The sequence below is a fragment of the Neodiprion lecontei genome, chromosome 7 (genome assembly GCF_021901455.1).
Source record: "Neodiprion lecontei isolate iyNeoLeco1 chromosome 7, iyNeoLeco1.1, whole genome shotgun sequence".
NCBI lineage: Eukaryota > Metazoa > Arthropoda > Insecta > Hymenoptera > Diprionidae > Neodiprion > Neodiprion lecontei.
Window position 1 is genome coordinate 6,957,042 of NC_060266.1, and position 12,648 is coordinate 6,969,689.

The 12,648-nt window shown below is 34.6% G+C and overlaps 1 protein-coding gene across 16 annotated transcripts in view; it reads left to right on the plus strand.

The window, feature by feature from the left end:
* Window positions 1-12,648, plus strand: part of LOC107220185 (glucose transporter type 1) — a 74,608-nt gene that overhangs the window by 19,687 nt on the left and 42,273 nt on the right. For 7 of the 16 annotated variants that reach the window (XM_046745873.1, XM_046745875.1, XM_046745876.1 and 4 more), the window contains exon 1: window positions 6,212-6,539. The exons of 2 other annotated variants lie outside the window; for them this stretch is intronic. The gene's annotated coding sequence lies outside the window, so the exon portion shown is untranslated. Of the gene's footprint in view, window positions 1-6,210; window positions 6,540-9,280; window positions 9,302-12,648 lie in introns of those variants that run through there. 7 more of the 16 variants (XM_015658660.2, XM_015658661.2, XM_046745882.1 and 4 more) reach the window with 3 other exon arrangements.

Here is a 12,648-nt window from a genome sequence, read left to right on the forward strand (position 1 = left end):
TACTCGTTTCAGTTATCTTGTGGACACAACGTGCATATAAGGTTTCATTCAGCGATGCGGAAATGCTGCTTTGCGTGTGTCGTCATTATATCCTACATCGTTAATTGTGTACATATTATCCACCGCTGTGAACGGAAGAGAATTCTTTCGATTTAAAGCAACGATTTTCTACAATAGCTAGGCATAACTAGAACGCCTTATAGATCAGTACATATCATCCATAATATATAATATTAGACATTTTTTTGTTTTTTATAGTTACATACTAAAAATTTTTAGAAAAATGTTGATCGAATACCGTTTCAAATTTTATTAGAATGAGGAAAAAATGTGGTGCAAGTAACTATTTAACGTGATTATAGTTGCGAATACTATATTTTCTGGTTACCACAACAATCAAATCAGTTTGTTCAGATTATTACATTTTTGACGTTGAAATAAGTGCACGAAATCAATTTATCGTTGCACTAATACCAAATTATCGAAATAGTTACAAGAAAGTATAGTCAGAACTAGTTGTCAGACTAGGAACTTGGAAGGAACTTATTTTTCGGTCATGGTAAAAAACGAAAATAGTTTCGAACTGTACAGTAAATAGAATTGAAAATTTTTCTCGGTGTAGAATTTGATGAAAAATCGATTGATTTTTTTTCTTACACAGATATGTCGTTTTATAGAGCACAAAAAATAATCGCTTTTTACATGGATGAAGCTCATTCGGCGAGAACAGTAATCATCGTTGTCGCGACGGGTACCCTTTTCATTAATCCTTTCATCACACGTTTCCTTTCATATTGAATCTTCTACTCCAGTAGGCCTCATCAGCGACTGTAACTGGATGAAAACAGAAACTGAACCCGACGAATCAGGAAAATTCGATAAAAAATCTTGTGATGTTTTAACTACGTTAAGCGACGATTTTAGTCTTGATTCTCGATATAATCAGAGTTCCTAGATTTCCGGTGTGAAATTACACTGTAAACATATAATATTGAATTTCTACGATAATTGTGCAATAGCAATATGTCGGCAATTTTGTACACTTGAGAAAAAACATCGCAAATATAGTGACTAGAGAAAAATAAATGCAAATTTAGGAGAATGTCGTAAAAAGCGTATTTTTTTTTTCTTTTCAAAAACGTGTCTAGGTCTGAGGATATAACTATTTCGAAGTTTGTTTCAAGCAGTAATTTTTCTTCGTTTCGAACACGCTATTTTTAATCATACAGTTGCAAAATTGCAGGTAAATCCCTGTACAGAAGAGATGTTGGCTAAATTATTGTGAAGTAGTTTAATAAAACATTGATTTCGAATATTCCATTTGAATTGCATTTTCCTAATTTGGGAAATTTTGTAATCAATATTTGATCTCCATTTTTATAATTACGTTTCTCGCAGTATTTTTTTTTAGTAAGCTTCACATTAATTAACGTCCTCATTTTCTTGTTTTTTTCGTTTTAGTTGTTGGTTAATTAAGTCCAATAAGTTTCATTTCGAGAATATACATAATTTCTTCTCTTTTTCATTCGCTCGTTGGTATAGTTGAAAATTAGAAGACAAACTTCGAGTAGCAACTCTTTCCGTAACATTGAGAATGATGAATTACCGCGATCCCCGCAGTTTTTGACGCAAAGAATCATAGCATATGCGGTATTCCGCATCATGATACAGTTCACATGCAAATACTGAATGCGGTTTATTGGCGCGCAATACGACGTGACGCATATTATGAATACGCTTCGGTTGAATCAGAAACTGTGTGAAACGATAAATTAAATATTGATATAAAATAAAAGATATGTCTGACATTGATTTTTGTCAGTTGAAAATTTTCCACGATGGTTAAAAATCAATAAATAAAAATGGTTTGTTCGTGGAACCAATCTTTGTAGATCTTTCCTGTGACTTCTATTTCAAATGCACAAGGAAGGATCGTCTTGACTTTTCTAATGTCGCTAACAATAAGAGACTGAGGGGCTTCTGGTCGCAAAACCAGCGTGAGATTTGAGAAAAAGCAGGTAAACCGTGTGACGGAAGGTGTTGTCTCCCGAATTTTTATCTTCCACTTTATTTTATTACGGTTATTTATTTATTTCGTTCGTCACGAGAAGTCTCATCAATAATTTATCTTAAGATAAATTGGTGATTTGTTTAAGATGTTTTCTTTTAAGTCTTGTGAATTTCTGAAATCTGTAGCTGATTACATCCTGATCTTTAGTTATCTGGAAGACTTTTCCTTTTGGATGAACTAAAGTTGCCAGAATCTCTCTGATCAACTTTTACAACAGAGGTGGAACGACTTAAATCGAATAATGAATTCAAATAAACTTTTCCAGTGCACTTGATGATACCAGCGATACGAAATTCGTAAATAACTTTATTTATTAATCACAAAACGTCTCAATTTCTGCAACATCCTTTACCGAATGCCTTCTCCTCCCTTTTTCACAACAATCCCGTGAAAATAGCGTTGTTTATTAAACTTGAACTTATTTTCTATCAATCAAACGTTTAAAAATACCAGACAAACTATAAACCAATGAACAAGCCCTCTATATTTATGCTTATATTGCCTCTCCACGTCGACTAGGTTTTGAACCCATGGTCCCAAGGAAACATAATTCCATGTACCAGTGATTCAATAATTATACATTAAATCAGTTACAACGGTCTGCCAGTACTTCTATAAACTCAAAAGTGATTTCCCGAAGGGAGGGTTAAAAACGGCGAGGGATCAAATTGGTCGATCAACTTGGAATGGAACGTCCTAATAAGGAAAGCTATTATCGATGAAAAATTCGACGATGGTTTTTGGAGGAGGTTGCAGGTTCGTTAGTTTTAGGTTAGGTTCCAGGTTCGTTAGTCAGAGTTTGCCTTCTCGGTAGAATCGGGTCGTTTCCTCCCTCGCTCCGTAAAGCTGACCTGCGTGTTTCTTCTATCTTTTTACCCCACGAAGAGTGAATCTATTGAGCGTATCGGGGCGACGCGTATCGGTTTTCGCCCTGCTAATGGAGGGACCCAGGTTAATGTTTTGTAAATGAATGATGCTGGGACGGGAGAATCCATCGCAAACCGGATGCGCACGCGTCTATATATCTGTACACACACACACACCGACTAATGAGCAATGCTCGCGTCAATTAATCCAAATTTTACAATCAACTGAGCAAGCTGCGCAATAAATTGCGGTAACATAAATTTTTTGAAACGTTTCTCAAAATCACTTTTAAATTTTATTCTTATACCGACACGTTCAGCCGAAGTTTATCCGTTACCGTTTAATTTTATCACCATTATTTTTATCCACTCGATCGGTTTTCGTCTAATCGTCGGTATTCAAACTGTGCTCGATTTTTATTCTACGGGGAAAAAAGAAAAGATAACTTGAAAATAATCTGCAGAAGCGAAGAAGAAAGATTACGAACGGCGTTTCATAGTTGGGTTTTTTATTTTTTTATTTTTCCATGACATTTTACGAGGTCCGATAATTTCAGAATTCCATATCGAATATTAACTTTCTATGACAATAATTTGTAGCTGAAAAATATATGTATATATATATGCGATATACTCTCTGAAACTTCTGGAATGTCCAAGATTCAGAATGATCGTTATTGCACATGTTTTGAACAATAAACTTAAGTAAGCGAATTTACTCTGAAAACATTACTGCAATTCGTTTATTTATTCAGTACAAGAGCTCGATACTAATAATCGAATTATCAGTTACAGGTCTGTAATAGTCAAATACAATGAAAAGAATAATGAGAAAAAATAACTCCGTACATACGAGAGAAAATAAGATAAGAAGTAGTAAAAACACTAGCGAATGGATTATACGGTAGCATAAACATAAAGTATAAAAATAAATAAGTTAGTTATCGTGTATATTATGCGTGCGAGAAATACAGCGAAACGGGGAGAAAAATTACTTTGAAAGTATGTCACAGAGACACTAGAAGTAAAGAAAACAGATTAAAAAAAAAAAAAATTGTCACAAAGGTAAAAGAGAAATGAACACTTTAATTAAGTAAAATATAATGCTCGGTATTAATTGCTTCGAATTTCTAGAAACAACGTGTAATGCTTTATGTGAGCTGGAAACGTCAGGGGAAAAAGAAAAACAGATCAACGGAGAAACGCGAAGGTCAAACGAGACGAAAGTAATTCAGAAATCTTGTTCGTTAACGAAAGGTTACTGACTAGACAAACCAGTTTCTCCGGAAGATTATACGCGCCAGGACACTCAAAGTTATCTGATTGATCTACTCTTCAAGATTCTAGAACAATCTCGTTCCCAAATTCACTGGATAAAGAGCGTCGAGATCTTCAAAAATGAAAATCTGTGATACCAAAACCGTAGATCTATCAATTTTTCATACTATTATAACCTAGACACGGTGAAAACTAATATTTCACAAGTCTAAATGTGTTTTAGGGTATTAAAAATATTAGCCGGATAGTAAAAAACGAAGAATTTGATACAGCGATATAAAAGATAAACGGTTTGTTAGATTGAGGTAAAATTTTTTATTATAATGTAAATATGTATACATTGTCTGTTAAATAGTAGGAGAAAACTACTCGAAATTGAATACCTGAAACAAACAAATGTGCTTGTATCAACACGAAAAACGAGTTTCATCTTTTTGGGTTATAACGCAATTGTACAATAATTTCAAATCATACGCAAAGAAACGTTTCATTTGTTACAGTTACGAATGTCATTTCAATTCTAATCTCGGTTGTTTAGTAAAAAATATAAATAGCCAACGAGTGCGTATTAACCAGATCTGGGAAACTTCTCTCATTGTTAGTGTTTAAAAATAAGCGTTTCCAGTACGGTCTTAATTGTTCCGAAGCATGACGTTTAATTCAAAATGCCGAACGGTAATTTGGTCTGTTCCAAATGGACTGAGAAAAAATTCAAAAGTTTGTACTTTGTAGGTATGAATACGGAAAGTTAATCTCAGGGTAATTCGACGACGCTGAATCGAATGGTGATAATAATTTTGCAATCGACTCCCGAGATCGTTATAAAAAAAAGCGTTAATCCGTTCCATTCGGAATCTGATAACCTTATCAAGAAATATGATAAAAAAAAGTTGTTCGGGACACATAAAAAAAAAAAACTTAACCAAGTATCGTATGTTCATCTTCGTATCTACAAAAATAAGAGAGAAAAGAGGGAATGAAAATTTTAATGTCCCCCCTTCCATTCAAATGGTTTTACATTTCTTTCTCCTTTATTTTCGAACATTCGAAGACAAACATAGAATATTTTTTCACATTTTTTTTTCTCCCAACATAACTTTTGTTCCGATAAATTTATTAGATTCCGAATCAAACTGTTTAACCCTACTTTTTTATAACGATCTCGGGGGGGATTGATTGCAAGATTATCATCACGATTCCGCGCAGCTTCATAGAATTATCCTTAGACCAAGTTTACGGATTCATATTAAAAAGTACTACCTTTCGTGCTTATTTACTGGTGTATAAAAATCGTCGTTATACAGTATTAGCAGCAAGCTGCTGCGGTCGTTCAAGTAAAACGCATGATACCTAAGTTAAGTGTACGATTTATCGACCCTGTCCCAATTATTGACCTTTTCCGATCGTCAACGTTTCATCCTAATTATTTCTAAAATGAGCAAAAAATAAATTTGCAGTGTCTCACCATCGTTAGCAATTGGTTTTAGCAGTCGAAAAATTCACAATTTGTACCGTAAATTAATAATTTTGTAAAACAAGAGGCACAACAATTTGGTCTAAACGTGTCGATAAATACCGTTTCATTTACAACAATTCCAAAGAATATCGCCGTAGAAGCGAACCGATACACAGGTGAAACAATCAGAGCATAAAGAGACATTGCACAAATTGTTCGGCTGCGAATAACGTCGATCCGATTTCCGTTTCGAGACTTTCAAGTGTGCACAAACGAATTTTTGCCCAACGATTTTACATACGGGCACGGAGCTTATCTCTCGAAAATGGATAAGCATCGCGATGATATATTACCTTTGGTGACATTGGTGACGTATCGTGTTTCCCCCTCCGAAACCCGCCGGCAATTCAATGACGAGAGTAGACAGCGTGAGAGAGAAAGAGAGAGAGAGAGAGAGAGAGAGAGAGAGAGAGAGAGAGAGAGAGAGAGAGAGAGGAGAGAGAGAGAGAGAGAGAATTCGTCGGCGAAGCAAGTGTAAAGTTGAATCAGTCGAGCATTTGCCGTGGCGCCGTTTGTACACGTTGGAATTCCGATCCAACGCAACGTCGACTAGCGTCTGGGATTAAAAGATACGTTTGGTGTTCACTTTCACCAAAATCGCGGGTGCATTTCGCGGATAATAAAAAAAAAAACGAATTTTTGCCGGATTCCCGTGCTTTGAAAGTCCGCGAATGATTTGGCGTTACTCGTACGCGGTTTGGTGATTAGAATGTTCGGTGATCGATAAGTGAGAAATTTTCAACCGGATAGTGGAACGTCTTTTACAACAAGGAGAGAGTTGTTCACGGCTGTCGTTTTCAGTCTACGAGTAAGTTGTTGTCGTTTTGTATAAATAACACGTGAAACGTTTTTTTTTTTTTTGTAATACATGTTACGTACGATGTAGCAAATTGGAGTTAATTTACACAGTTAATTAAACTTTGCAGCGTCTAGACGAGTATTGAAGATTATTTTTAAAGGGTTTGAGTTTTATTTTGAAACAAGAATTGGAGGACGAAAGGATTTTCTTTGAATATGAATATTTTGGGTAATTTATTTCGCATAAACGAGAAGGCTTCGATCGATTCGTTTAAAGTTTATCTTAACCGGATGAAATTTTTTATTTCTATTTGCTTCTTATTTTGAACCAGAAAACTTTGGTACAGGTTCCTTTTTTATATTACTGTTTACTAAAATTGAAGTAACTGAGATGAAGATTTAGACTCGAAATTAATGGACGGTACTTTTTTTTTTTTTTTGAGCAACAATGAGGCCCAAAATGGAGAAAATTAATATACCGATATTCGTTCGTTTTTTAAATATAATACGTCAAAAATACGGAAAATAATTTACCAAATTAAGTTATACAAAGTTGTAATTACGATTTAAATATCGAGTTTAATACGATTAGAGCAGTATTTCATTACATGTGAAAAGAAGTAAAACTAAAAGAGGTGCCAGGTACGTTGAACTTTAGAGAAATCGCATTATCGTATTCGTACTTGCATCAGACAATGTCCAGAGCGAAACGTTGTCTATTCATTGTAGTTTGCAGCCGTGAGACTTTTCTGTATTTTTAAAATCATAGTTAACGGTTAATAATACTATTAAATTCATCAGAGCGTTTGAAAAAATTGTTTTTCCGTTTAGTTTAATAGGTATAAACTGAAAGATATTTGTAATTCACGCACTTTGGTAAAAAAAATTCTGCTCGAAGAAACCATTCGATTAATTTTTGAATCTTTCTTCGTTCTTTGTAACTTTTTAAACGACTTGAGAACCGCTGAGTGAAAGATGAACTCGTTATAGACCATTTGAAAGGCTTGAAAATACGTAGACAGCGACCTTCTTTAATGATTTTAATGATACCGGACGTGTTGGATGCAAAGATTCGAATAATTCAACAGGATGATGATAATAATAATAATAAGAAACAATCGCTCGTTTTGCAATCGTTTAATTCCTGACCTTCCGAAAAACATATCGGCCGATATTTTGTTAAAAACAAGGCTTAATATGAATACATTGTACGTGTGTGTCTATAAAATTTATCTGGGGTAATTTTTACAACATTAATTTACGGATAAAGCGAGATTTCGACCGTGAGAATTGGACCGGCATTAGGCTACGCTTTTGTAACTAACAAAATACAATAAGAGTTTCTTGATCGATATTTGTTGATTTAAAAACGTTCCACTTGTCTCACAATGCCGTTTCAGTAAATTCGGATGTGTAAAATGGGGTGAAAATTTATCAGGTGTACAGTCTGGTGAGAAAGTTAATAAAACATAGGATAAATATTGAATCATGGTTCAAAAAGTGAACATGAAGTTGATTGAGTTGAATTTAATTGAAGGAGTCTTTTGTTGACATAGAAAAAACATTGGACATTGGTAATTTAAAATGACACGAGTCAAATTAGTCAAATTGTTTGATTTTGACGTATATAAAAATTACCAACGACACAAAATTGCTCTGAACTCGAACGCAATCAGAATTTTCACGCAGATTTCGTAAGTTACAAATTCTTTTTTTTTCGAATCTCTGTTCTAAAATTTGTTGACACTTCGCTTCTTTTCTTCATCAACGTTCTACGTAAAAGATACAAAGTTGAAATTTGTTGTGCTAAAAATTTATTTCTAATCGTTACAGACCTGCACTTGATAAACTTTCTACTCGATTTTGGGGAAATAAAGTGGATTATAATAAAAATTATAGAGATAACGATTTTGGCGTGAAATTGTTGAAAGATTGTTTAGCGGAACTTTGAACACTGAGAAAAGAGTTTATTTATTGTTAACAACGTATATTTGGATACGGCGAAATAAACGTTTCGTTGTTATTATGAAATTTTAGTTGGGCCAAATATGATTTGTTAAGTATTAAAAAATATCTATCGATCATTATTTGGCTTAACTAAAATTCGATGATAATAATATCGAAACAGTTATTTCGCCATATGAAGAATATACGTTTGTTAATATTACAAAAACTCTGTTCTCAGTGAAATTACACTAATTTAATCCAAAGAAAAAACGAGCAGAAAAATTGAAAACTCTCATTATTGTATTTTGTATGTCATACGCAGCTAAGGCTTGCGATTCGTGCGATCTTACAATTAGTTTTAATCGTCTATCCGCACTGCAGGTGCACGATTGAGTCGCCTGTACGTATAAATTACATTAAATACTTATTGTGCAGTTGTCCGAAGTATATCGCATGCGGTATTCAACGCACGATTTCCTCAGTCATTTCAATATGACAAATACTTACGTAGAATATGTCGTGTAAAAACATTTGCGGGAATTATAAGAATGAAAAAAATCGTGATGTTTACGTTGTTATTAACCTAATTCTACGAATTTGATGGATACATATTTACTACGTAAACGACTTTGCGAATTACGAATGTGGGCGATCAATTATCAACGCCGCTGGTAAATATTGTGACACATATATTCGACATATATTTACAATGAATGAATTTTGAATTGATTGCCAGCTTTGAATTTTTTCGCACTCACTTTGGTGAAGTTTCAAACGAACGTCGAGACAAATCGACGCGTTGTTAAACAAACGCGCGTGAAAAAGGTAAGAATAAAAATTTTTCGACTTCAACCAGTAATTGTCGATTGCAAACGTGACAAAAGAAATATTTCGTTAATTCTAATGAATGGGATTTTACTCGATGGTTAAAATGATGTATAATAAACTTGTTCTACACCACGACTGGTGTTAAAAAATTTATATCATTAAATTGAATATTTAATGGACGAATTATCGCGCGACAAAAATTCGCCATTTTTTATTTCATTTTTTTCTCGATTCTCTATCTGATACTTACTGTTAATTGTGTTCTGTATTTTGTACGTCAAAATTACATGGCATCAACGATCGACCAGAAAGCTGTATTTATCACTTCCTATATCCTGCAATTGAACAAAGAGTTTTCAACGTTGTACATTATAAACATTGAGCCTCGTTTTTAAAATCTATAAAACAGCCATTCATTCTTACATCCGTCGAATCTTATTTCATGGGGGGGGGGGGGGATAATATTCAAATGTTAAATAATTCGTTGCAGAGGTTATGTTGTACTTTTATTTTGTCGTTACGTCGTTCGGGGATCACGTGACTTTGCTACTGCGCATCTCCGTTCAGAGCACACCTTGTTTCCTTGTACCGTGACAGGGACGAACGTTCCGTTTCGGCGAAAACGAGTGAGGCAGGGGGGGGGGGGGGGGGGGTTGATCGCGTCGGACAAAGATAGTTGTGGTTAAAGTTGGTACGCAATTGTCGCTCACGATATGTACCGACTGAGCACAAACATCGGTCGCTGAAACTTTGACAGTTGAACCTGATCATGTCCTATGCTTAGACACTTTGAAATGTTCTTAATTTTTTCTTTCTATTTGTTCGTTTTATTGAAATGTAAATTGAACGATAGATAGATAGGAAAATATCCTAATTAAGGAAAATGCGGTTGGAATAGGGTATAAATTATCCAAGTATGAAAGTGTAAATCGTAAAATGAATCTATGAATGGATATGGCGTAGTTCTTTCTTCTTTCTTTTTTTCATTATTTTCCTCCTTTTGTGGACATAAACGAACAGTCCAGACTGGCAAACGCATTGAAATACTAAATTAACAAATTACCCAAATCAGATACCCAACCTGCATACGGAAAAAAATGTCATCTTCCGTTACTACATGTATAACGCATATGTATATGTATGGGGACGATTTTTATTTAGCTCGACACAGGCACATTGACCGCTACCGATTTTTCTTTCGATGATGTCTTTACCGCATAATTTTAGTGATAAAATTACCACTCATTATCTTTTTCAGACTTTTATCTTAAGTGGTTTTTGTTGTGTAAACTTTTCGAGTCTTTTTCGAATCTTTAAAAGTTACCGGGCATCCGGCCGATTCCAAGGATCGTGTAAAAAATCAGTGACAAAATTAATAGGAGTAAGGTCAGACCTTATATGATTTGGCATGGAACGCCCCGTACATACAGACTAACGATGAGCAATCATCCGTATTGCATGATATTATTAGTTTATTACACGTATTGCGACGAATATAACAGATGTAATATTCCAGGAAATTTACAGCGATAAGCCGGTGTGGCTTAAGAAAATCTGGTTGGATTGAATAAGTCATGAGAGTACGAGCTGTTGACTGAATATTTTGTTCAAGGTGGCAATAAAAACTGAAATTCCAGAGTCAAAATCCAATAAGTATTTTTCTTACAATTAGCTGTACAGTATTGTTACAGAAATTGAATAACATCGAGGCTGAGAAATGTATTCAAGAAAAACATGCATTTCAACATCATATCATATTTTGCGTTATTTGTGTTCTTGATGACATAAATGACATTCAACCTTTCAACGTGATTAATTGAAATCATCGGATCGTGGAAGCAAGACTTGATTTTCTTCACCAACTTCATGCGGTATAATTCGTAAAATATTTATTCGTCGACACTCCGTGGTAGAGAATATTATTTATTTATTTTTATTTTTTTCTCTCCACTCGGTTATAAATATAGCGAGTGTAATATGTTCAACTTTTATGCAAGAATTTTCTTTCCAGCTATAAAAAGCAACGACGAATGCTGTAATATGTGGGAATATAAAACTGTGCCATACGAAATTCTGTGTGTGATAAGGCGTGGCCGAAAACTCTGGGAAACAACCCCAACGGCTCTGTTTGTGCGCCCAAATTTAAAGTCCGGATGCGGATCATGGGGCGGAGATAAAACGAATTATATCTGTTCTTTCGTCGTCAACGCGACTAGACTGTAACTTTATACAGCTAAAACATTAAACAGGTTCGAATTGCCACCGAATATTTTAATTTTTTTTTTTTTGCCACCCTACGCGCATCCAAAATTAATGTAATAAATTGAAAATTATATTCAGATAAAACAATCTTGCTTACAGTTCAAAATATTCAAATGACGAGTGACGATGTCTGATCTAATCTAACCTAACCTAACTTAACCGCTATTTGTACGTGTATCGCATAAGCGTTCGCATCAGTGTGACTTGGCTTACAAATAGCATTATATCTCCATAATCATTGATCTGGTTTTAACGAAATATAGTCCAAAATCTGACCAGGAAATGTAGCTATCAACCAGAAAAAAAAGAATCAAAGTCAGTTCGGTAATTCTCGAGTTATAAGCAAACATACGTCGGAAAGACTTGTTGGATTTTGTTTTAAGTAGAGAAAATGTCAAGCTTCGAAGTCGGCAGGAATATTATGTAGATAGCGGGAAATCGTCGACAGCTCGTTTAATCGAGATTGGAATTTGAGGTGGCACTTAAATTCAACTGTGATAATAATCACCGAGCAATTATAACGTGAACGTTATCGGTACATTTGCTGGTCTTTATGTACAGGCTAGAAGATTACCTGACGTCGCAACGATTCATGTAACAGAAACATATTATTATCGTCAGATTATCATAGATGTATAAATTTTCAGTCCTATTTTCGAAAACCGGTATGTACAGTCATAAAAAAGCTGATAAGGAAACCCCTTGTCGGTAAGGCAGATTCTCACCGACGTCGTCGGCAATGTGGGTCTATAATATTTTTTTCAATGTGATTGTTATTTGAAAAATCTGAATCAATTTACGAGTACCCTCATGGATCTATATTTTAAATAGTCGATTTTGTTATTTGCAACTTTAATTTAAAAAAAAAGAAACGGTGATTGCTCAGAAAGGTAGAAAGGCACTGTGCTCTGAAAGACCAACGTTACCGACGGATGGTTAATTTACGACCAACCGAAATGGCGCGTTTTTTAATTTGACCGTACAGTTTCAACGAAACTGAACGAGACTGTGCAGTGCAAAGCCAAACGCTTACAAAAAATTCTCACACGTGGTTGGGTGAAGTGTTTCGGTTGTTTCAAACG